Source organism: Triturus cristatus, chromosome 8 (assembly GCF_964204655.1).
Source record: "Triturus cristatus chromosome 8, aTriCri1.1, whole genome shotgun sequence".
Taxonomy (NCBI): Eukaryota; Metazoa; Chordata; class Amphibia; order Caudata; family Salamandridae; genus Triturus; species Triturus cristatus.
The window spans coordinates 144,364,365-144,389,813 of record NC_140591.1 but is presented as its reverse complement, the minus strand read 5'-3'; the positions used below and the strand labels follow the sequence as shown (position 1 = coordinate 144,389,813).

At 44.7% G+C, this 25,449-nt stretch overlaps 1 long non-coding RNA gene across 1 annotated transcript in view; it reads right to left on the bottom strand.

Moving 5' to 3' along the window:
• Positions 1 to 10,882: 10,882 nt before the first annotated feature.
• The window catches only part of LOC146801698 (uncharacterized), a 61,800-nt gene continuing 47,233 nt past the window's right edge, over positions 10,883 to 25,449 (bottom strand). The window contains exon 4 of the long non-coding RNA XR_014967647.1: positions 10,883 to 11,170. This is a non-coding gene — a long non-coding RNA (uncharacterized LOC146801698). The remainder of the gene's footprint in view (positions 11,171 to 25,449) is intronic.

Genomic DNA, 25,449 nt, shown 5'->3' with positions numbered 1-25,449 from the left:
TTATGCTAAAATTAAAATATTTACAAGTATTTAAACAAGTTTATTTGTAGCGTATTGCAAAGACAGTTTGACCTATACATGGCATACACCTATAAGCAGTTTGTATTCCTTCTCTAGCGCATTTAGTCAAGTTAATGATGATAGCATTTGCATGATAGAGATTTCATCAAGTATAAAACATGTAAGATGCCTTCTACATATTGTCTTCGTCTTCCTTTCGCTATCGATCCTTTAGCCTAGCCTAATTGGTTTTATTCGTGATTGTTACTGTCCTGTTTTTTAGGGTCCATACATGGAGCAGGTATACAGATAGGGAAAAGGCCAAGTATTCTGAGGCCAAGTATTCTTAAGTATAACTTTTCAGGATTCGAGAAATCTCATTTAAGCGGGTTGCTGCTTGAATCCGGCAAATCGGGATTAGCCATGTTCTTCTTGTCTCTTGGTACATGGGACAGAAGTACAAAAGATGTATTTCTGACTTGAGTGCTGAATCACACACAGGGCAAGTGGGTGAAATATCAACCCCGCTCCAGTTGCTAATAAAACGATTAATTGGTAGAATACCATTGCTAAATTTTAGGTATAATATTTTAGCAAGGGGCGGCTCTATTTGATTTAAAAATTCCTCTTGAAGCATGTTATCTTTGAAATTGAGGAAACTATATGTCAATTCACCTGCAGAACTCCTTTTGAGCCATCTATCCATGATGTGGTTGCAGTAATTCTTTTTAAGGTGATTTACCGATCTTTTTTCAATTTTGCTGGGGGTAAGTCACAGATCAAACATGCCAAGTTTATTCAACCATGTCTTGATGTGGTTGAAACACTCGATACTCCCTTTAGTGTCTAATAATAGTATATCTTGAATTGACTCTTTCAAGGGTAGTGGTGAATCATTCGCCCATATGCGCATCCAATAGACTAATGGTCGGAGAGCAATTACATGAGAAATGCTCTTCATTCCTAAATCTAGGCGCATGGGTGTGAGTGGTGCATTTCGGGGAAGTTCATTATTGATCTGATGAAATTATTTTTAATCTTCTCAATGGCTGCTACATTTACATACCCCCATAGCTCTGTGCCGTACAGCGCTACCCCTAGTCCCTTTGCCCGATACACTTGGGTGACTGGGCTCAATGGTCTGAAGCTTGACTTTTTAAACTTTTTGCATAGGGCTAATCCCACGTGTTGTAGTGAGAATTGGCTTTTTTGTATTTAGGGTGACCACGATAGTGTGTTAAAAACCTCACCCCCATATAGTTGAATTGTTTAACTTCCTCCAGCACAGTTGAGCCCAGTTTTATACTTCGGTTAAAAGACTTATGACGGTTAAAAACCATGGGGCATATTCTCAAGGACACATTGCCGATTTAACGGCACTTTTCCGCCACGAAATAGATTTATTGCCCTATTCACAAGCCTGCGCTAACAGCCGACATCGTCAGTTTACCTGCGATAGCTGCCGCTAAATACATCACCAAGGCTGACAGCGACAACTAACGCTAATCATACACAGAGTAGGTGTTCCCATCCAAAAACTCATGATAACACCACTTCGCGATATTATCAACGACCAGCCAGATCGGCGATGCGGGCCAAAAACAGGCGATAAGGCACGTTAGCAGCAGGAACTTAAGACCTGCTTTTTTCTGGTCTTAAGTAGGACGAAAACCTGCAGTAGAAAGGGAGCCCAGCCTAGAGCCACATCTAAAGACCAATAGGTGCCATGGAGCTACTAATTATGCAGCTTGGAGACCCAAGAGCGCCACAACACCCACTGCCACCACCCCCAGGACCACCCCCACCCCCAGGAACACCACCCCTCGTGACCACCACCGAGGCAGCGCAGAACAAGACAGCCGAACTTCTGCGTGTGTCTGTGTGTCCGCCATATCCTGACCATAGGCCTACACACACGTGGCCGACCACTTCCAATGGGCAAATTTACACCTGCAACGAGGTGCTACGTCACACGCCACCCGGCACACATCTCGTCATCGCCTGCAGGGGCGTGTCTGCCAGGGCAGCGCCGCTCACCCTGCCACGAGGCCGCTGCCATGACCGGTGGTGCCTGCGCGATCCTGTGCGCCTGCTGCACCCCAGCCCACTGGTCCCCAGACCTGTCCGGCGCCCAGCGGTGATTGCCCTCCCCTGCGCACCCAGGTCTCACTGCTCACCTGCCGCCACCGGCGTGTCTCCAAGAGGGCTCACCACGTGCCAGAGCAATCTTCAAGCATGAGGCCCGCAAGACTGGCCGCCTCCTCAGCCGATCGCTGGTTTCGGCTCAACAGGCCCCCAGCGCACCCTGCGGCACCGCACCGCGGAGTTCTGTGTGTGCTGACTGCTCCCTTTGGCCTACACTGCGGTCTAGCAGGTCTCAGTCAAATCCATTCCAGTCTGGCCCAACAGGCCTACTGCATCATTGCAGGCTGCATACCCGCTCAGCTCTTCATGTGGGCCTAACTCAGTGCATCACAAGTCACAGTCCAGCCTCCAGGTCACTGCATCATCGCAGGCTACACACCCGCTCAGCGCTTCAGGTTGGACTAACTCAGTGCACCACAAGTCACCGTCCAGCCTCCAAGCCACTGCATCATCGCAGGCTGCACACCAGCATAGCTCTTCAGGTTCGACTAACTCAGTGCACCACAAGTTACCGTCCAGCTTCCAGGCCACTGCATCATCGTAGGCTGCACACCCGCTCAGCTCTTCAGATTGGACTAACTCAGTGCACCGCAAGGCATCGTCCCGTGGTGCTACCCCACAAGTCCAACAGCCAACAGCATGTCCTTGGTAACGCCACTGGAGCCCTTCACAGTCATGGGGCCACCCCCGTCCCAGGCAGGCCACTGAAAAGCCTGAGTGGAACGTCTGGAGACGTACTCCGAAGCGCACGACATACCAGCGCCGCGGCCCACGCCTTGCCATGTAAGGAGTGTGAAGAAATGGCCTGGGGCTCTGGGCGTGATTCAGTTCTGGGCTGGCCACAAAAGTAACTATGGCGTGTGTCTCTGTTGTAATGTTGGCGCCACTCGGACCTTAATCGACAATGTTGCAATGTAGCATGCACCCGGAGGGCGGACTCGCCCAAAAATCGCATACTTCCTTGATCATAGACATGACACATCTGTGTGAATTAGAATGTTTTAATCACATTCGGTGGAGTGTTGAAGCTGGGCCAGTACATGGCCATGCAAACACCACTTTACATTGTTGCCCCGTGGAGGGCCAGCCATAGTCCTTTAGGGATTGACAAATTCATCAGAAGAGAAAGAGTTCAGTCCACAGTCTGATTGCTGTGTCATTGGTAACCAAACCAAAATATGGCAGTCAATGTCGAGGGCCAAGGTGAGTGTCGCAGAGTGTATCGGGGGACAGTGGAAGGTGTTATTCCAGGGCATGATGCAGAGGGCAGAACCAAGCGGAAACAGGCCATATGGCGGAGAAGAATGCTACCGCTTCCTTCTTACCAGAATAGCAGAATCATCCACATCATCGTCCTCTGATGTGTGATGTTCCTCACATGTGGGTGGTGGTGTTTTGTCTGCAGCACTGTGTGGCACTGACACATAAATGGCCGGAGGTGGAATGTCTGCCACACTGTGTGCACTGACACATCAGGGGCCGTAGGTGAAATGTCTGCCACACTGTGTAGCACAGACACATCAAGGGCCGGACTTGGAATATCTGCCGCACTGTGTGGCAGTGCCACATCATGGGCCGGAGGTGGAATGTCTGCCGCACTGTGAGGCACTGACACATCAGGGGCGGATATGTGGATGGAGTAGTAGCAGCAGCATTCATCTGTGCCAGGCCTTGTGGCAGCAATGCCATGATGAGGATCTGAAGGGCATGGAAGATCCCAGCTACATCTCCCTGGTGTGCAGCCATGGCAGCCATTCTTTCTGCCTGCATCCGCTTCATGTTCTCCATGATCCTACGCATGTGTCCCAACTCCCGTGTGACATTGCTGGAGCCACTCTGACTAGACAGTTGTTCTTGTCTCAGGGTCATGACTCCAGCAATGTCAGCCATGGAATGTAGGAGAGCATGGAGCGGACTGGGGGTGTCCGTTAGGGACTGGAAGTGGTCCCTGATGGGACTTAGACACCCACATAAGGCATCTAGTTTGGCTGCCATGAGGTCAAACCCTACACGCACCTGTTCAGCCATCTCCTTCTGGCCATCTAACACACGGCGTTGGAAGGCCATGTGTTGGTCGTGGGGGTCCTGAGAGACAACTGTGGTCGTGGGTGCTGCCTGCTGTGTGGTCTGTGCAGGGGCTGGGGTCTCCTCGATGCAGCTGGGCTGCCCTCTCCTGGGGGTGTGGTGCTGAGGGTGTCCATGGACTGTTGGAGTGCATCAGTGTCGAGATGTCGTGAAGAGATGTACGGTCAGCTCTGCAGGAGGTGTTTATTCTCCCATTGCAATGTAAAGGAGAGATGCAGTTTAACAGTGTGTTCCTTGTTTGTTCACGCATTGGACAAGTTTACAGACAGACTGCATGATAATGTACATTGTGACTGTTTGGGAGGAGATGCCTATTTGATGCGGTATAGTGGACATTTCTACACCATCAGGGATCTGAGGTTGTACTTGTAAATTATCATCTCACAGTTTCCTGCTATGCCAAATTTGATTGGCCAGTTTCTACACACAAACGGCAGCAGTTGTGTCCTCTGTTCTGTTGTGAAAGTGTTGCAGTTTGTACCACATTGTTGTCAATGTTGATGTGCTCTGATTCTTATGTGTGTGTGCTGCATTGTGGGAGAGTCGCCCTTGCAGCCCGGATTTTGCTGGCCCTTATTCCTTTCAGGCGGTGTGCCTTTCACTTCTGTGCACATGCATTGCTGAGATGTTGCAGACTTGGGTAAATTGGGCTCTTGGTGGGAGTTGGGACTCTTGGGCATGGTTTGTCCGCAGATGTCTTGTTGACGTCAGGGGTTGTTTGTGCACGTGGATGTGTCAGAGTGTGACCTGCTCCTTTACGGATGTGGTCCACACTCAGCCACCTCAGTGTCATGGCGTGCACCATGTCATGATAATTGGACTGCAGCCATGCTAAACGTCATGCAGTGTCACTTGCATTGTCAGTGTGGCTCATGGGCCCGCAGCTTTGCTGGGTTCAGCACATATGCATGGGTTTGTTGTGAGATTGATGATGTGTGGGGAGGGCCCCCTCTGGGCACATTGTCGACGGGGGCCTACTTGCTGTTTCTATGTGTGCTGCAGTATGCCAAGGAGATCAGGGACATGAGCCAGAGTCATTGTGGGTGTGCACTGTGCTATACTTAATTGTGCATGTGTGCCATTGTGTCCATCTCCCCCCTGCCCACCAGTCCCTGGTCATTACTCACCCTGTTGTTGTTGGGTCAGGTCCTGTTGAGCAGTGTCCGGTCCCCCAACTCCTTCCACCGTTTCCCCACTGATGACTGTGGACACCATTTCCTCCATGTTGTCCAGCTCCTCCTGTGGCGCAGGACTCCCACCTCCAGTCTGCATTGCTGCCTTCTGGTTGTTGGTGAGTTTCAGCTTTGTTTTGCGCTTGTCGTCATTCCAGCGCCTCTTGACCTCTTCCATTGTCCTCTTCAGCACTCCGACTGCATACACCTTGTCCACGATGGACTGTCATAGTCCATTTTATGCTGCCATTGACACAGTGGAGGTGACGTACAGTAGTTGATGGTGTTCGACCACCTCTGTTATCGGGATCCTGTTTTCCTGAGGACTGAACCTTTTCTTCCCACTCTTCTTCTCCTTGCCCTTCCCTGACCCGAGGTCCCAGCCAGGTCCTCGGGGGGGGGGAGGGGGTTGGGGGGATTCTGGTTCTCCTCCGTATTTGCTTCGGCAACATCCATTGTGCTTGGTTGTTGTTTGGCATTTGTCAGTTTTATTTCTACTTTTATGGCGATTGTTCCCGCCTGATGCATGTGAATTACAGGCCTGATTTTTGTATTGCGATTGGCCTCATCGCAGCTTTTTTTGCGTTCGCATTTCGCATTTTTGCAGCATGGCGTTGATTTTATTGCGGCCAGTTGACGCGTTATCTGGTGCCTATCGCATGGTACCGCCGTGTTGTGAACCTGGTTTACACGACATAAATTTTCCGCGATGGACTGGGATGTTGAGGGTTGTGTTAAGTAACTTTTACGATGGTTATCACACGTTCTTGAGAATATACCCCTCTGAGTGCAGAGTGATCACAGTGAGTGCAGGATGAGCGGGTGAATGGTGTGAGTGCATGGTGATCAGTTTGAATGCATTGTGATCACTGTGTTTAGGATGAGCGTGAAAATAAAGGGCGAGAATGAGGAGTGAGATGTCTGAATGCAGGGTGCATTCCCAAGCGTTCAAAGTAAGTCAGCTTGTTATTGACGTTGGCGTAGGGTTTAAGATATAAGTTAAACTATTGCTATTATGGCATTAAACAGGGATCGAGGGTGGAGGAAGTAAATAATATACTGATCCTGCAACAAACTTCCAGTCCGATGGTTAGGGTTGCCAGCTCATTATTTTGATGTCCCAGACGGTACAAAAATAAGCAGTCACCTTAAGCTGTCTTTTCAGCACTTATCTGTGCATACTTAGAACAGCAAATATAAATAGAAAGCACTTTTAATTGTGTTCTAGGGCTGCCTCAATTATCCACAGCTGATAATTAAAGAGAACAAAGACAGAAAAGTCACCTAACGAATGAATACATACTTTTTATTTATAACTCTATTTAGTGTCAAGAGGAGGTCTTTGCATGCTCTTTAAACAACACACGGCAGGCATCTTCCTTTTGGCAACCCTACTTTATGTTCCTTTTCATCAAATGCATTCTCACACTACGGCAGTAAATGTAAAATACAAATGTAAGGAATAGGCTGAGCGGGGGCCCAGGTACTGGAATAAGAAAAACTAAGCCTCTGTAACAGGCTTACAAAGGCATGTAAATATGGAAATGGTCTTTAAAGATCTGAAAAAAACTCAGGCGTGCCGGAGATAAGACTCCAGACACTGCCCAGCTGAGCCCACAGCAGCGCGAGCTGCACTGCAGCAGCACGGGCTGAGACACAGGACGGGGAGGAGGGGGCTGAAGCCCTTGTAGTCCTATGGGCCTGGGCAGAAGTGTGACTGGGAATGCGCGACCCCCTTTGTATCACTCCACTTCCCCCCTGAGGGTCACGCCCCAAAGTTTGAAGACCCCTGAGGTATTTGCTCTCATTGAGGGTGGTAGGGAGTTCCATATTTGTGGGGCAGATCTGGCAAAATTGCAGCCATGTGTTTTCCTTTTAAGAATCTGGCTGGTTCTAGTATGAGGGAATTAGCACTTCTAGAGACCTTTCAGCCTCCTGATAGCTTGATCCTAGTGATGATGTATTTAGGAACTGAATTGTGTAGAAGTTTGTGAGTTATGCATACAAGCTTCAGTTGAATCTCAGCTTCAACTTGAAGCAATTTGAGTGCTCTCAGTGATGGTAAATGTGCCCATTAAAAGTCTTGCTGCTGCATTTATTGTCACTTTCATTGGGGTTAGGCTGGCTCTCGGAAGAACTATGATTGTTTCATTGCCATATTCCAGTCTTGGGAGCATTAGAGCTTGCACCATCGTTTTGAGGTCTCCTAGTGGATAGTTGTCAAAAGTTAAACTAAGGAAACTGACACAGGTGATGAAAAGTGTGGGTAAACTATCTAGTGCACACAGAGTCAAGAAACACTGATGAAAAGGGGGAAATTACATGAAAATGTCTGGCTATGCGTAAGTACATGCGACTGGGTGTGTACGTTTATGTGTGTAATAGAGTGTTCTACAAACTTACTCTCTGAATGTAGAGTGACACCTTTTTATGGTTTTATTTGTGAAGAGAGATGCAATGCTCTATTTAGAAAGGTTTACTAAATCATCTAATATGTAGTGTTAATATATTGATAGTCATTCAGATGGTGTCATTTTTGGCCCAAAAAAACCTTCAAACTGTATTTCAGAGAAATGCTAACTTATAGACGTAGCAAAAGACACACAATTGATGGACGAAATGCAGAACAAATCAAAACATTCACCCCCAGTCAAGAGATCTGGGTTATATCCCTCATTCTTTTGCTCACCATGCCACCCCGGTTTAGACCTGGCTATATGTAAATCAGTCTTGATCCTGTGCCTCATGAGAACAGTCCAGCCCGAAATGCCAAGCCAGATCCTCCCTGGACCGGAAACAAGCATCCTAGAACCGGTTTCAGGGTTTCACCCCTCTTCAGCCAGGATAGCTTGATTCCAGTAGCACAGTTAGCCCAGGAACTCACGTCTGAGCATACCTGGCGCACTTAGGGCGAGAAAGCAAAAGACACACAATTGATGGACGGAATGCAGAACAAATTAAAACATTCACCCCTAGTCAAGAGATCTGGGTTATATCCATCATTCTTTTGCTCACCATGCCACCCCAGTTTAGACCTGGCTATATGCAAATCAGTCTTGATCCTGTGCCTCATGGGAACAGTCCAGCCCGAACTGCCAAGCCAGGTCCTCCCTGGAGCGGAAACAAGCATCCTAGAACCGGTTTCGGGGATTCAACCCTCTTCAGCCAGGATAGCTTGATTCCAGTGGCACAGTGAGCCCAGGACTCACGTCTGAGCATACCTGGCGCACTTAGGGCGAGAAAGCAAAAGACACACAATTGATGGACGGAATGCAGAACAAATCAAAACATTCACCCCCAGTCAAGAGATCTGGGTTATATCCATCATTGTTTTGCTCACCATGCCACCCCAGTTTAGACCTGGCTATATGCAAATCAGTCTTGATCCTGTGCCTCATGGGAACAGTGCAGCCCAAACTGCTAAGCCAGGTCCTCCCTGGACCCAGAACAAGCATCCTAGGACTGGTTTCGGGGTTTCACCCCTCTTTAGCCAGGATAGCTTTATTCCAGTGGCACAGTGAGCCCAGGACTCACGTCTGAGCATACCTGGCAGACTTAGGGCGAGAAAGCAAAAGACACACAACTGATGGACGGAATGCAGAACAAATCAAAACATTCACCCCCAGTCAAGAGATCTGGGTTATATCCATCATTGTTTTGCTCACCATGCCACCCCAGTTTAGACCTGTCTGTATGCAAATCAGTCTTGATCCTATACCTCATGGGAACAGTCCAGCCCGAACTGCCAAGCCAGGTCCTCCCTGGACCGGAAACAAGCATCCTAGGACCGGTTTCGGGGTTTTACCCCTCTTCAGCCAGGATAGCATGATTCCAGTAGCACAGTGAGCCCAGGACTCACGTCTGAGCATACCTGGCGCACTTAGGGCGAGAAAGCAAAAGACACACAATTGATGGACGGAATGCAGAGCAAATCAAAACATTCACCCCTAGTCAAGAGATCTGGGTTATATCCATCATTCTTTTGCTCACCATGCCGCCCCAGTTTAGACCTGGCTATATGCAAATCAGTCTTGATCCTGTGCCTCATGGGAACAGTCCAGCCCGAACTGCCAAGGAAACAAGCATCCTGGGACCGGTTTCGGGGTTTCAGCCCTCTTCAGCCAGGATAGCTTGATTCCAGTGGCACACTACTTATAGAAGTAGGGCATCTGCAAAAACTGACTTATTCCTCTTTGCCCAGCAGTCAATTCCCCAGCTCATTTAGAAACAAGAGAAGCATGTGTCGCTGATGAAGAAGCTGCCATCAGCTCTTCCTTCTGAATCCTCCTAACTGGCTGCTGACATGCCATCTGATGGCCCGCCATACTTACAGGCCTGGTCTGGGAAACATAACTTAACATGTATATTTGTAAAGCGCACATTCACCCGTAGGTATCTTGGGGCTGAATTACGGATGTTTATAGTTGCCCAGCTCAATGGTACTCATCTTATCGACCTCGGATGGATGAAAAGTTGAGAGGACCCACCAGTATTTGAACCTGTGACCATGAGGTCGAACACTGGCCCCTGCAGTGGACGTATTAGTCTACTGAGCCACCAGACTTGTAAACCAAAAGCAACCCTGGCAAAAATGCTAAAACCAGTCCAACTCCCTCACTATCTCTCTCCTTCCATCCATCCACTGTCTTTGTTTCCTTCAATCCTCTCTCTCTTCTTTCCCTGTGAAATCTTTCTAGCTACCTCACACCTCATGCTCTCACTTTCTCTTTCTTTTGAAGCCCCCACCATTTACTTTGGACCTGACTTTACCAAATTGAGGGGTACATTTATCAAGAAATCATGCAGCACAGCAAGCCACTTTGCTGCGCTGTGCTGCATGATAGGGAAAGGACAGAAATGCACTGTATTTAACTTTATATGGCACATTCCTGTCTTTTCCTGGCACTGGCACACAATGTGCTGCCTAGCACCAAATCAGGCACTCTTGCACCATGGTGCAAGGATACCTTAGTTGTAAGCAACATTGTTTTGTGCAGGAAGGTACACCTCACTGTACAAAAACGATACTCTGAGGAATTTTCCTATTTCTATGTATGCTGAAGAATGCAGCACAAAGAGGAAGAGGAAAAAAGTAGTAGAAATAAAGATATTTCTCCTCGTTGTGCCTCACCTGGGGGGTAGCATTTTGATTCATTCCCAGGTCTACCACTAATAGTAAATCAGGAAATGCACCAAAATCCATGGGTGCACGCATGGTAGCCCCCACTCTTCACACATAAAATGCCTCCCTGGGGCTGAGTAATGCAATTCAGTGATTTGAGCTGTGTTTCTTTACTCTAGAGTTATCAAGCCATGCAGGGCCATGCAAGGTGGCCTTGCGTTGCTTGATAAATCTAACTTAGTAGTTGTGTCACCCTGGCAAAAAGTGACGCACTCTTTGATAAATATGCTCCTAAGCGTTTTGTAGAAAAACATTTCCAAACACAGAATACATATGAAGAATGCTGAGCGCACAGATCTTGGGCCTGAATACGGTTTTAATTCAGTTTGCAATTTTGTGGGATGAGAAATGTATCCACATGATTCTCATAAAAACAGGTAGGTGGGGTTGAGGTGTGTCTTTCTTTGAGGAGATGAAGTGGTGCAAAGTGCTATTTTTAGCATGGACTTTGCAGCGAAGTTATATGCCCTCCAGGTTCTCTGTTCTCGGCTTGCATTAGTTCGGATGTTGGCACGTTTCACTATCGCCGCATGCTTATTCCCTGAGAAATTTGTAGATCTTGTCAAGTACCTTGGTCACGTGACTCCTGCAAAAAAAACAACAACAGTGAATGCATATGTAGAAAAATGCCCAAAACAGCCTTGCAAGCACAACGGGCCTGATTTAGGGATTGGCAGATGGGTAACCCCGTCACAAATGTGAAGGATGTCATGTCTGCCATATTACAAGTGTTGTATTTCCCCCTGTAAGTCCTAAGCAGTGGAATTCCTGAGCACTGGTCAGAGGCCCAGCCCCCTTTCAGCACCAATCTGCAAACGCAACTACTACATTATAGTTAGTAATTAGCATTTAAAAAACCTTAGAAATTCACTGAAAAAAACATAGGTTTCAGGGACGTTATAGTTAGTAACTAGCATTTAAAAAAAACCTTACACATTCACTGAAAAAAACATAGGTTTCAGGGACGTTATGGTTAGTAATTAGCATTTAAAAATCGTTATAGTTAGTTGGACATTTCACTCGTTCACTCGTACAGAACCAGAGAAATTTGGCCGTTATAGTTGTGTAGAGTTTTATATAGTGCAAACACAACCTGAAGATATCAGGTATTAGAGCGCTTTTGTAGTAGTCTCTCTTTTACCTCCATGTATATAATCTATGTGCATGCTCATGTCCATTATCACTATGATGTCATTGTCATGGAAATGGAGTGTTGTGCTTTGAATCACCAGGATGACCAGTTGTTTTCCTGGAAGCTGTGGAGACAGACAGTTAATAAATCCAGTGTCTTACATTAACTATTTGTAATGCAATTACTACAAATTTGGCGACAAGAACTGTCTTTGTCTCCACCCATGCGTGCAGTGAATATATCCCTAGTGAATTGATCCTGCTGCTGCAACCTCAAGGTCTCCTTCTACCGATTTAGGATCTACGGAGCATATCCTACATTAAAAACGAAAGGAAGACAACATCATACACACAGCTGGACATCATCTGATTCGAAGTGGTCTCTGTTTGGTGAGCGTTGTTTCATTTCAAGCATATTATCAAGTTCGCGGGAGAAATCGATTTAATTACCTGCACTTCTAAACGTGTTGTGCCAGAGCTGCGATGATCAGATGAGATACACGGATACACGGATAGACTTACTTGGGTGTTTTCTGAATAGCTGTGGCTGACGTTTTTCGCTGTGATATGCGCTCGCTGAGTGATCCGCTCTTGCCGATGCCCACGGACGAGTGATGACGCATTCGAATCTTCAGTAGGATTCAGCGAAGGGTATGCTGTCACAGTTGGAGTGAAGGAGTATTCTGGAGGCGTGGGCGCACAAGGAAGAGGTGCACACGCTACGCTACGTACGCATGCTACGTGAGCAGAACGTCGGTTACGGATATCATACCAGGAAGTGAAAGTGGGTGAGTGCGCTCAAGGGAGAAGTGCACACGTTCGCTACGCTAGCAGAGCGTAATATAGCAGGAAGTGTAAGCGTTCCTTATGTCAAGAGAGCGTTGTGCGGTGGCTATGTCAGCAGGAAGACGAAGATGAAAGGAGATTCTGCCTTTTGATCAACTTGGCATCGGAACTGAACATTTGGAGAACATGAATGGTAACTTTCTTCGGTAATATCATCTTAATTTAAAGAACATCGTGTGACTGGTAATAATAATTGTAACATCGTGGTTAAGTGAGCGTTTGTGCCGCATTTCGGGACATCCATGTAAATGCCCATGTAGAGGCTGCAAAACGCGTTGGGACACACGGAAAGTGGAGTGGAGAGTTTAACAAATTGTTGTCCTAGCGTCTATTATCGACTGTCTCTACAGTTGGAAGAAAAGTGGAATTTCAAGCGCATTGACCAAATAAAACATCTCGTCATGCAGTGATACCCCAAGCTGATGTTCAGGGGGAAATCAGTTGTAGTAAAGAGGAAGGCTGGATTTGAAGTGTTTATTCAGTAAATTCTGCATTTGATGGAACTGGACAACCTTTTTATCCCACTACTGTAGTGTGGGATATTCACATTCAGTGTTTTGATTTATTCATTTGCAAGAGCATAGTGTGTAGTTTCGTAATTAAGTGCTACGGTATTAATTAAATTTTCTTTGCAGGGTTTCATTTTAGCTTAAATCAACATGCAAAATGTACAAGCTCCTCCTCCTTTTTTACAGCTTCCAGGCGATCCCCCAGTAAAATGGAAAATTTGGCATAGGGCGTTTGAGAAATATCTTGGAGCAATAGGGGGGTCAAGATTTAGTGCTGAAAGGAAAAGGTTCATCTTGGAGCATAACTTAGGTTTTGAAGGTCAAGCTGTATTAGAACACTTGCCTCCCATTCCTATAGTAGTGGGAGAAGAAGTTTCGAATGAATATGACCAAGCTGTGAGAATGCTGGAAATTCAGTTTGACGTAGAGAGTAGTCTTGCAGTATCTAGGCATAAGTTTTTTACTAGGGAACAAGAAAGTGGAGTAAATATTGTTTCCTATGTAGCGGCACTACGCATCTTAGCGTCTGAGTGTGAATTTGAGCACTTTTGTTCTCAACTCATTTGTGATCAGATTGTAGTTCATTACCGTTATAGGAAGGTTCAACAAAAGCTACTTACGTTGAAAAATCCTTCTCTAGAAGAAACGATCGGGATTGTGAAGAGTATAGAGTTGTCAGAAAAGTCCTCAAAAGAACTGAAACCAGAAAAAACTCCTGTAGGTGTTCTAAAAGAGTATAAAGAAGATAAAGACCCAAAAGATTCTAATGAGAAAACAGTGACAGACAAGTACAAGGTCAACAATGATCAAAGGACTAATAGATTCCCCCCGGGTAAGTTTGGTCCCAATTCATTAGGAAAGAAAGGTGTTTACTCAAGAAACTTTTGCAATAAATGTGGGTTCCCCTCCCATATTCATGATGCACGAGTGAGTCCAGCTAAAAGTGCTGCTTGTCGGAAGTGTGGGAAACAAGGTCATTTTGCAAAAATGTGTATGTCTCGTGGAAATGTAAATGTTGTATATGTAGAGGGATCTCAGCAGGATGCTGTTGACGATGTCGTTAGTTCTTTAACTGATTTTGTTGTAGTGGTAAAAGATGAGTCTGAAGATTGTGTCGATCCTATTGTTGATATTCTTGTGGATGGAAGGTGTCTGAAACTGTTAGTTGATTTGGGTGCCAGAATGACGATGATAACAGAAGAACTGTTTGAAGAGACTTGGAGCAACAGGCCTCTCAATCCTCCGGACAGAAGTCCGGTTTCCTATGAAGGGAGACGTATTGATCTGAGAGGATTTTTGAAACCTCTTTAGTATTCAAAGAAAAGTGTATTCATGGGAAGGTGTATGTGGTGAAAAAGGGACTGAACATTCTAGGATGGTACCATCAAGGATTGTTTGGTATGACTCTTAAACTAGGGACTTTGGAGCAGGTTTCCATTGTGGCTAATTTGCCTACAGATGAGAGTTTGATCTATTGGTCTAAAAGATTTCCTAAAGTTTTCAGTGACAATTTAGGACGCATCACTGGTTTCAAACATGCTATTAAAGTGAAGGACGAAGTTTCACCAGTAAAGCATAAATTACGGATGATCTATCTGCTGAACTTAACAGAATGTGTGAGAATGGGGTTATTGAACCAATAGAGTCGTCCCTTTGGTTAAGTCCGTTGGTGGTCGCGAGAAAAAAAAAAGGCAGTCTCAGAGTATGCATTGACTTGCGCAGTCTCAATAGAGAGATTTGGGTGGATTCTCATCCACTTCCACGCATAGATGATATTCTTTCCAAGTTTGCCAGAGCTAAGTGGTTCTCAAAGATAGACTTAGCTTCAGCCTATCATCAAGTTGAATTAGACCATAATTCTAAACATTTAACTGCTTTTGTGTCACCTGTTGGGACTTTCCAGTTTCGGAGAATGCCTTTTGGGTTGGCCTCAGCGGCTGCAGTTTTTCAGCGGATTATGGAGAAGGTGTTGGAGGGGGTTCCGAACACAGTGGTGTTTCAGGATGATATTTTAGTGGCAGGAAAAGACAAAGACGAGCATAATGAGAATGTTTGTAAGGTTTAAGAGCGTTTGGAAAATAGGGGGATTGTTGCTAACAAACTCAAATGCACTTTTGGAGTTGAGTCAACAGAGTATTTGGGCCTCTGCAGAGGGCATTGTGCCTAGGCAGGGTCTTATTGAAGCCATATCTGATGCTCCTTGCCCTGTGTCTAAAGATCAAGGGGCATATCAACAACAACCGGCGATAATTATCGCTCAGCGCTCTTAGCGTGAGGATAATTATCGCCGGCTAGCGTGAATTTTTATCGCTGAGATAGCGTGCTATCAGCAACGCTTATCTCAATAGCGATAAAAATCTACACGCTAACAGGCTAACGTGAGATTATCGCTGGAAACCCAGCGATAATCTCACGTTAGCTTGTTGATAGGGACAGGCAAACTTAGCCATGATATCCTCCTTCCATAGGATATCATGGCTAAGTCTGAAAATTAGCAGACGTAAAAAAGCAGCGTTAACCGCGGTTAGCGCTGCTTTTTTTGTCTCTAACAGGGTTAGCGATATTCTTGATAATAGGAGAAATGTCGCTTAGCGTAGAGTAAAAGGGTGCTAACATGCAAATTTGCGTGTTAGCACCCGGTTGTTGATAGGGTGCTTGTTTTATCTCTGCTTTTTTGGCTTTTAAAGCCAAAAAAGCAGAGATAAAGCCCTTGTTGACATGCCCCCAAGTGTTTTCATTTTTGGGAATGTGCGAATTTTATGCAAAATTCATTCCTAATTTTGCTGGGAAAACGGTTCACATGAGGGAGTTACTTAAGAGAAAGACAGTTTTTTATTGGAGTGATCTTTGTCACAACAAATTTACGCAGATCAAAAAAGAGTTAGCTTCTTGTCAGATTCTCACTCCTTTTGATCCTTCTTCTCAGTGCACAGTATCTGTAGATGCCAGCTTAGATGGTCTGGGTGGTATGATTTCCCAGATCAAAGAGGGGAAGGGGTACACAGTGGGGTTTGCGTCCAGAGCTCTGAGACCATGTGAGAAAAACTACTCTGTCATTGAGAGAGAACTCTTGGCGTGTTGTTGGGCTGTTGAGCGGTTCAAATGTTTTCTGTGGGGAAAGACTTTTAGGCTTCTGACAGACCATAAACCTCTGATTCCCATTTTAGAAGGGAAGATTGTGAAGGATCACACGCCAAGGATTGCTAGATTGAGTGCTAAACTTTTGCAGTACAAATCTTTGGTTGCGCATATACCTGGTGGGATAAAACACGAGGGCTGACTAACTTTCAAGGTCGCCGTTACCTTTAAAGGAAGATGGGTTTGATATTGATATAACGGATGAGTGCCTCATTGCTGCTGTGGATGCCTGTTGTATTGGATGTTTTTCAGAACATGATTGGTTCCGCGGAATGGAATCCGATATTTTACTTGGAAAAGTGAGGGATTTTATAGTTTTGGGCTGGCCTAAAGAGAAGCATCTGGACTCTGATCTTCATCCTTTTGCAAAGGTGGCTGAAGAACTTTCTGTAGAGGATGGTGGAATGGTCATGGGGGGGGGGGGTAAGTTTGTGCCCCCAGTGTCCCTCAGGGCTCGCATTATTGATTATGGTCATGAAGGGAATTTAGGTCAAACCAACACAAAAAAAAGGATTTGGGCGGTCTACTGGTGGCCTTCTATGGATCATCAAATAAATGATGTTGTTGAAGGGTGTATGACATGTTGTACGAGCAATAAGGTAATTAAAGTCATTTCACCCCCGTTACAACGTGTTGAAATGCCAGAGGGTCCTTGTTAAAGTTGGCCATAGATTTTGTGGGTCCATTCACTAGTTTATCCAACAAATACAAGTTTGCTTTGGTGGTCGCTGACTATTTCAGTAAGTGGTGGGAGGTCCACTTTATGTCTGATCCCAATTCAAAAGAAGTCATAAGATTTCTCCAGAGCCTGTTTGGTAGGGAAGGATTTCCCAGAGAAATAGTTTCTGACAATGGAGTGCAGTTTACTTCAAAGGAAATGTCAGATTTTTTTAATCAGTCAGGTATTGCACACCGACGTGTGGCGTTTTATCATCCTCAAGCCAATGGTTTTATTGAGCGCAATAACAGGATTTTGGTTGAATGTGTTCAGTGGGCTGTTTCGGGGAAGGTAGACATCAAAGAGGCGGTGCAGAGTATGTTGTGGGCTCATCGTACGACTCCAAGTACCATTACTGGTTCTAGTCCCTTTGCTTTGCTGAGAGGAAGGGAAGCTTCTTTTCACATGTGCCCAGCATGGATGAAAAAATGGGGGATGTCGTCTAAAGATGTTGAGAATAGAAACAGCAAGAAAGATGAGTGCAGTGCATTTTCTAAATCCATGATGAATGTTGAAGATAATTTTGAGTCTAGAGTCAAGGTTGGAGATTGGGTCAGGATAAAATCTCCTTTGAATGTTCCCAAGGAATTGTCCAAGTTTGGTCCACCAGCTAGGGTAGATGCTACTTCACGCTTTGCCATAAGAATTAATGGGAAAAATTGGTGGAACCTTTCTAGAGTGTATAAAGTACTAGTGAAGGTGGTTACACAGTTAGGTCTTGAGTCAGAAAACTCGAGTCAAGATCAACCTAATGCTAGAGGTTTTCCTAAAAAGAAGGAGGAACAGAGAAAAGAGTCTCATTTGTTGAAGTATGTTCCTCCTCGGAGAAGCAAAAGAATCAGTGTTCCACCAAATCGTTTAGATCTATAGTTTTTAGTCCTTTGTGTGAGCATTATTTAAGTGTCATTTTTTAATTATCTAAATATTACAATTTCAGGTCTATTATTTATATTATACTTTTATTATGTTTACATCTTTGTGGTGGTATTTGAATGTTGTTTTTTTTAGATAGTTTTATTTGTTTTGGAATCTGTCGAGAGATGGGAGATGTTGTAGTAGTCTCTCTTTTACCTCCATGTGTAATCTCTGTGCATGCTCATGTCCATTATCACTATGATGTCATTGTCATGGAAATGGCGTGTTGTGCTTTGAATCACCAGGATGACCAGTTGTTTTCCTGGAAGCTGCGGAGACAGACAGTTAATAAATCCAGTGTCTTACATTACCTATTTGTAATGTAATTACTACAGCTTTCTATAAGCACCAGTTTCTTTACAGATGGACACATTCATGTTTGTTAAGCAAGGGCAGATTAAGTGATTTGCCCAGAATCACAGGATGTTGAGCGTCCTTGCCGAGACTCAAACCCGGTTCCCCAGCTTTGAGGATGACTGCTCTAGCCGTAAGCCTACTTCCTCTCCCCTGAGCTAACTATAACTCGCGCTACTGCAATGCACTGCTGATGACGTCGCATATTACATCACTCATGACATGGTCAGTGACATCACTAATGACATTAGATTTACCATTACTCTGCTGCATGAAAGGGCAGAAATGCACCGTATTTACCATTAAACTACAACATTCTGTCCTTTCCTAATGTTGGCGCACTTTTGGCTGCCTAGCACCAACGCAGACACTTATGCGCCATGTTGCAAGGGTGCCTGTGCTGTTGGCAGGATTGTTTTTGTGCAGCAATAGACACCTTCTTGCACAAAAACAATCCTAAGAGACATTTTCCTCTTTCAAAGTCTGCTGCATAATTCAGCACACATAGAAAGAAAAAAAAACAAGGAACAATAAAGAAATTTCTTCTCATTGCATCTCACCTGGGGAGGAGTAGCATTTTACCGCATTTCCAGGTCTACCGCTAATGGTAATTCTGGGAATGCACCAAAATCCATGGGTGAATGAGTGGAAACACCCACACAACTTCCAATGGAATGCCTCCTTGCCGCGGAGAAACAGAAGGCAGCGATATATACATTTATCTAGCCATGCACAGTGGCCTCTTGTGGCTTGATAAATCTCACTTCGTTTTTGCATTGCCTTGCCCCTCCTTATGTGCTGCAAGAGTGATGCAAAGCCTTGATAAATATGGGCCTTAATGTTTAAATGATTTTTAAGCTGTCAGCCCCAGATATGGAGCACTTTGTATAATGTTTTCTTTTTACAGTTTACATCCTTAGATTGCTTGCTATTTTAGAAAGCAGTCTTCCACTATACTCCTAAAACCCTGCATGAAAAAACTGAAACTGACCTAATTCTGCTTGATTCCTTTCGGCTTTAGTCTTCTCCTTTCTTTCTTGTGAGGGACCCTCTTCTTACCCATCCACGCATGCTTCCTGTGTTAGGGTATAGCCTCCTTTCAGTCTCACAACGGTCTTCATTAATCTCACTTTTTGTAATTTTGGGCAGGCTGACAACTCGTGTCATACATCAGAACTTATCCTGCTTTAATTCCCTATCTCTGAAACTTAACTAAGCTCTGCCAACCTCTCTATCTCAACAACCAGTCACCTGAAATCACAGAGACCCCATTAATAATCACACCTAAGTGTAAGTATTAATATAATCTGCCACAAAGTGACTGGAGTAAATGCACACAGTGTTTTTTCTTGAGGGCACATGACTAATCGCAATAACCAACATTAAACTCCTAGATTAACCACTAACCTTGGGTTCCGGAGTAGCATGCCATTCACCGTAAAACGTTTCCACACCTTGTCAGGGTTAGTAAGCACTATATAAATGCAATTACAATTACAATAAATACCACTGCTATGTACAATTTGTCTAGAGCACTGTATTACATCTATTTAACATTTACTTGTGCCCAGATATCTACCCGTGGATAATCTATTGTCAGCAGAAGCTTTGTCCCTTGTCACACATATTTTGAAACAGGCTTTAGCTATAAGACACAACCTACTTTATAACCTACCTATGAAGTGCCTCATTTACAGTATTTTGATGCACAACAGTGCAACAAGCTTTCCGGCTGCACTGTGGCAAAATAAAAGGGCAGGAATGTGCTGTATCTGCAAGATACAGCGCATTCCTGTCCTTCTCCCCTGATAATGGTAAATCTGCCCCTATAAGAGAAGATGGAACATAAGAAAGAAAATGTTGTATTTAATGATCGGCCCTAACTATTCTATATTAAGGTTTTTTTCGTTTTTTTGAACTTCCTCACTAAAATGATTTATTTACACTGTCTGAGAGCATCTCATCAATGCACAGTAAATTATACTTGTTTTGTTACCTACTCCTATTATAGGTTGCCTCTATGGCACAGCAGAATAACCGCTGGTAAGAAAGGTACTTACAGCTAAAATCTCAAGTGTATGTTGCGCCTGTCTGTGTGTGTACGTGGCCAGTGTAGTATATGCATGGTATGAATAAAGGGTCTAAAGTAATGAAGGTCTCTGGGTTCCATTTTGAAAGCCCTTGTCTATTCCTGTGCACAAGATGGAGGCGGTTTTGTTTTCACAGATAGGGAAGTGTATTACTGACAATCCTGAACGAAGAGGGAGGAGACAAAATCACTGAAGTCGGGACAAAGGGGAGAGAACTCCTACAGAACTCCGATTAGGTCTATTGCTGAGAGGAGCTCCTTAATATCTTCCTGTAGCATTGTCAATTGGTAGATGGGTGAAGGCCTACAGTCTGTTGTTCAGAGTGTGAAGGACTCTTTAGGTGAGAACAGCCTTTTCCCTCTTTCCTGATTACTGTCTTCTTGGCTGTTCATAGCAGGGAGCAGATTGTTCACACCTCTTTGTGCCTCTGTTGTAGGCGCTCCAGGCTGGAGAGTACCCCGCTATGAGGTGCATCACTCTACACACAGACTGTGCTTGCAGAACAGCAGAGAGAGGTACTGGAAAAAGTAAAGCCATGCCAACACAATTCTGCGTATCATACATGGCAGCATTTGGGAGCAACTCATTTAGTTCATTGAAGCCACAACCTGTGAACCAAAGTAAGCAAAAGCAAGAGAGGACATTTCAATGTGCAGCAATAGCAGGGAATACAATAACCAGGAGCAGTCAGAAGAAACAGGAGAGTATAAATAAGGGCCATCTGACAGACTGAATGACAAATCTGCCTAGCTGGAGAGAAGCAGCCTTCATCCAATTGGCACAAAAAATGGATGGAAAGAGACAGTGCAAAGGATTTTTAAGAAGGCCCAAGTCCCATACCGGAGCAGGAAAACCAACAACAGCCAGTTCTTAATGTCTTCAAGGCATAAGATGACATGGTGTCTGATGGGTGCTATGTTTGAGCCCTGTACATGCGTTTGCCCAGCTGGCACAGATGTAGCCCTTTGACTGTGGCTTGCAAACCAGACAGCGTGAACGGGGAGACTGAACAGAGGATGAGAGACTTTCAATAAGAGTGCTGAAAAGAGGTCAGTCATAGGGCACATAGTGAGAAAGAGAATAAGGAGTGCAGTGTGATATTATCATGGAGCAAAAGGTTCAAAGAGGTATGCCTTTGGTTTGACGGGGGCTCACGCAGATTTCTAAGTGGATCTTCAAAACTTCCAGTGGATTGTAAAATTCTGTCAAAATGTAGCGGGGCCATGACTCTCTCGCTGGTACATTCATCACCTCCGCTCGAGAACAATTGACGGTTGAGGAACTGCAGACACAGCCAGAAAGGCAGGGTTTGCCAACCAGCAGAGCATCTGGTGCCACTTCAGGCATGACAGCACACCCTCCAGCGCCACAACATTCTGGAAGAGACACCGGTAAGAATGGCCATCCAATGGCACCCATGCCCCCCCCCCCCCCCCGGGAGCTTGAGTCTCCTGCAAGGCACCTGAAATCTGCCTCCTTGGTGGCGCCCCTCCATGCACTGATCCTGTTCCTGGACCCTTGCTCACGGGAAGTGAATGCGGCCTCCCGGTTCTCGCACCTGGGTCCTAGCTCAAGGGCATTTCCCACAGAAAACTTCCTAACCGCTTCCCTTATGTTACTGCTCCTGGTGGCAAGCAAAGAACAGGGTAGTGGGGAGGTGGCAACAAGCTCTAGGAGCTGATGTGGGGCCTAATTAAGTGACCTTTCGCATTTCTTCCTGGGTCCTCCGGAGGGCAGGTATTTTGAGTGTCTTGGTGACCAGTCCCAGCAGTCTCAATGTAAATCTTTCATTCATTCTTTTAAGAAGATAATATTAAAACATCTGTCTCCAGTCGGTGGAACGACGAGCAAGTAAGTTGATCCACCCAATAGCATTGAAAGGGAAATCACACACCCTTCGGTGCTAAAAAAAAATCACAAGTTTGACCTAATGTTCTCTTGTTTATTCCTCAATAGCCACTTAGGTGCTGCTGAAGGGCATGGAGTGAGAACTATAGAAAGTAAACCGGTCCCTAAGAGCCACCGTGACTTATTCGGACAAGGACCTGTTCGATGGACTGAAAAGTTGAGAGACAGATTTCCACAGTGTATTTATGATGTGCCAGCCCAAAATAGGGTATGGGGACTAGGAATTAAGCCATCTCAAGTTGTTCCCCAAATATAAAGAGAAGGCCCAGCACGACTCGCATAATGTGCACGAAGTACAGAAAATAAAAAAGAGTCTTTTGGAACGTGGACCAAAACTGTTTGCTGGTTTATGATACTTCAAGAGCCTTGGCTCTTAGTAGACTAGACAAAGTCCGATAAGATATTCCCATGTTGATCCACCACTTTATCAGGTACTATCTCAGGTGGTCATGAAGAAGGTGGATTTTTTATTTCCACCGAAACGTACATAGACCGAACTATACAAGATTCCAACCTACAACACAGGAATGGCTGAGAAAATAGTTACTTTCCCGTTGTCGCTTTACATTGATTGTAAATAGTGGTTGGAACAAGTATGAATGGTAGAAATGAGGGAATGAATGGTTGTGAGTGTGAGGAATGAGTGGTTCTGACAGTGTAGGGTTCAGAAATTGCCATGAGTGATTACCTTCATTGAAAAATGTACACACATGGAAATGGTTCCTTGTGTCCCAAAGATTAAGAAGATGGTTTCTGTATATGATGAAGTGAAATGAATTGATGAATCAGAATTGGCATCAACCATTGGATTACACTGTATAACATTTTATATAATATTGTACAGCACTGTATATATTGTTTGTATTCACTCTTCAATTTTTTCAACTTAGTAATGTAGAAATTAGTCAAGCTAAGAGAAATTGATAACATCAATTAAATAAATAAAAATCTAATTGACACAAGGAAACAATGGTTTAATCTCACAGATTGTTTTATGCATGGCCAGTCTTGGGAGCAATTCTGAGCCCCGCAGAAAGTAATACAGGTCGAGTGGGATAGTTCATTGCAATTTCCACCCCATAAAACGCCAGAGAGGACCCCTTATCCATAAAAAACGATTGACCTAACTCATTCCTCCCCTATCTAGCTAAGTTATTAGAGGCCTATGCTGCTCAGCATCTCAGCTCCTTCGTCAAGGACACTCAATTCTTCGAATCTCACAAGGCAGGTTTTCGACCCACCTAATTAACCGAATCAATCATTCTCTCTGTTGTGGGTGACATGAGAGAAGAGGCTGACAGAGATATCACCCAGGCACTGGTCCTCCTAGATTTACTACCAGCCTTCAACACGGTCGAGCATACTCTTTTGATTGATCATGTTGAGGACGTGGACCTTCAAAGTACTGCCCTGGATTCTTCCTCAAAGACCATTCTCAGTTGGTCCATTTCTTCCCTTTCCGCTCACCTAGGGTCCAATTAAACTGCAGAGTACCTAAAGAAACAAAGAATATGAATTTACAACTATGCTGATGACATGCTGTTGTTTTTCACTATTGAGAAACTTCAACGAAGTTTTCCCGAACACAATGACAGACATCCAAGACTATGAACAGCAACCATCTAAAACTTAATTTGTGAAAAAACGAAATTGTTGTAAAAAATAAATAAATATATAAATGGAATCCCACCTTCTGGTCCCCGGAGTAGGGCGCACCCCCTCACCCCCATCCAGAAGAAAGATGTGAAAAGCCTCAGGGTCCTCATCGGCGAGGACCTCTCCATGAAGCCACAGATAGGAGTAGTAATCTCCTCTTGCTTTTTCCAACTCTGGAGAATTAGAAAAGTCAGGATATACTTCATTCATGAAGCCAGAATTCAAACCATTATTACTCTTGTCATCTCTCGAATAGACTACGCCCTTTATCTGAATCTCCCAGTGGGTTTCAAACGTAGACTACAAATAGCGCAGAACCAAGACGCTAAGCTAGTTTTCCAAATGCCCACCCACTGCCACATTAGTCCTTTGATGAAAAAGCTACACTGCCTCCAAGTAGCTCAGAGGTCCATCTTCAAAACTGGCTGCATCATCTTTAAATCTCTGCATGGCAAACGCCCAGCATTCATATCCTCTAGATTTCAGAGGTGCACACCTTACTGCAATCTAAGATCTACCTCCCTAAAAGGAAAAATAAAGGCAGTGCTCGATTTGTGGTGTGTGCCCCGCATATATGGAACTCCTTTCCCCCAACATCAGATCCACCTCCAACTATGCAAAGTGCAGGCAGCTTTTAAAACCAATGCTCTTCAAACAAGCGTATGGTTAATCCACAGACAGCATCCCACATCCTGTTACCTTAGTGCCAAGGATCCTATTTGGTGTATGTGCGCTTTATAAATCCCCAGTAATATAACATAACATAACAACTCACCAAGAGAGTCCATGTCATTGCGAATGAAGCAGCCAGACTCACACTTAGCCTTGCACCCCACACATACATATCCTCATACCTCAAATACCTCAGCATGCTCCCCATTTGCAAATGCATCTTTTCAAACTATTTACACACACATACAAAGCACAAAACAACCAAGGACCCACCAACCTAAACAGCCTCATCATTCTCCACATCCCCATCAGACATCTTTGCTCCACCAGCCTGCTGCTTGCCTGTGTCCCCCACATCCAAAGAGAGAAAGCTGGTAGTGGTGCTCTTGTACGTGGCTCTTAAAGCCTGGAATGAAAACCTGACTCTTTCAATAGGCACCAGCCCTTCTCCAGGCTCCGGAATACCCTCAAGAGTTAAGTGTACGTACTACAAATATGCATTACGCAACATAACTTGGGGCCCTATGTACGAAAATGAGGAAGAGCAGAATCCAAACTACCATTCTTTCTGAATCACAATTTGTAAATCACTATCCCAATGAACTAAAGGATATATTTTAAAAATAGTGATTTGTAGTGGGATCACAAACTGACCTACCTTATGAATATTAACGAGGTAGGTAACAATTGTGACCAACTAAGAATAACAGAAATCACAGGGATGGTAGGCCCGCCGGGGTCAGCAGACCACCATGTCTGTTATCGATTTTCAATAAAGCAAACTTTTTTCTTTGAAATACAGTCAATTTACCTTAAAGGGAAACAAACAGGATGTGTTCCAAAGGAAAAATGAAACATTTAAGTTATATTTTTCAGGGAAAGTGGTGTGCAAAGGAGAACAAGTGTGATTGACTCACTCCCCCTTCCA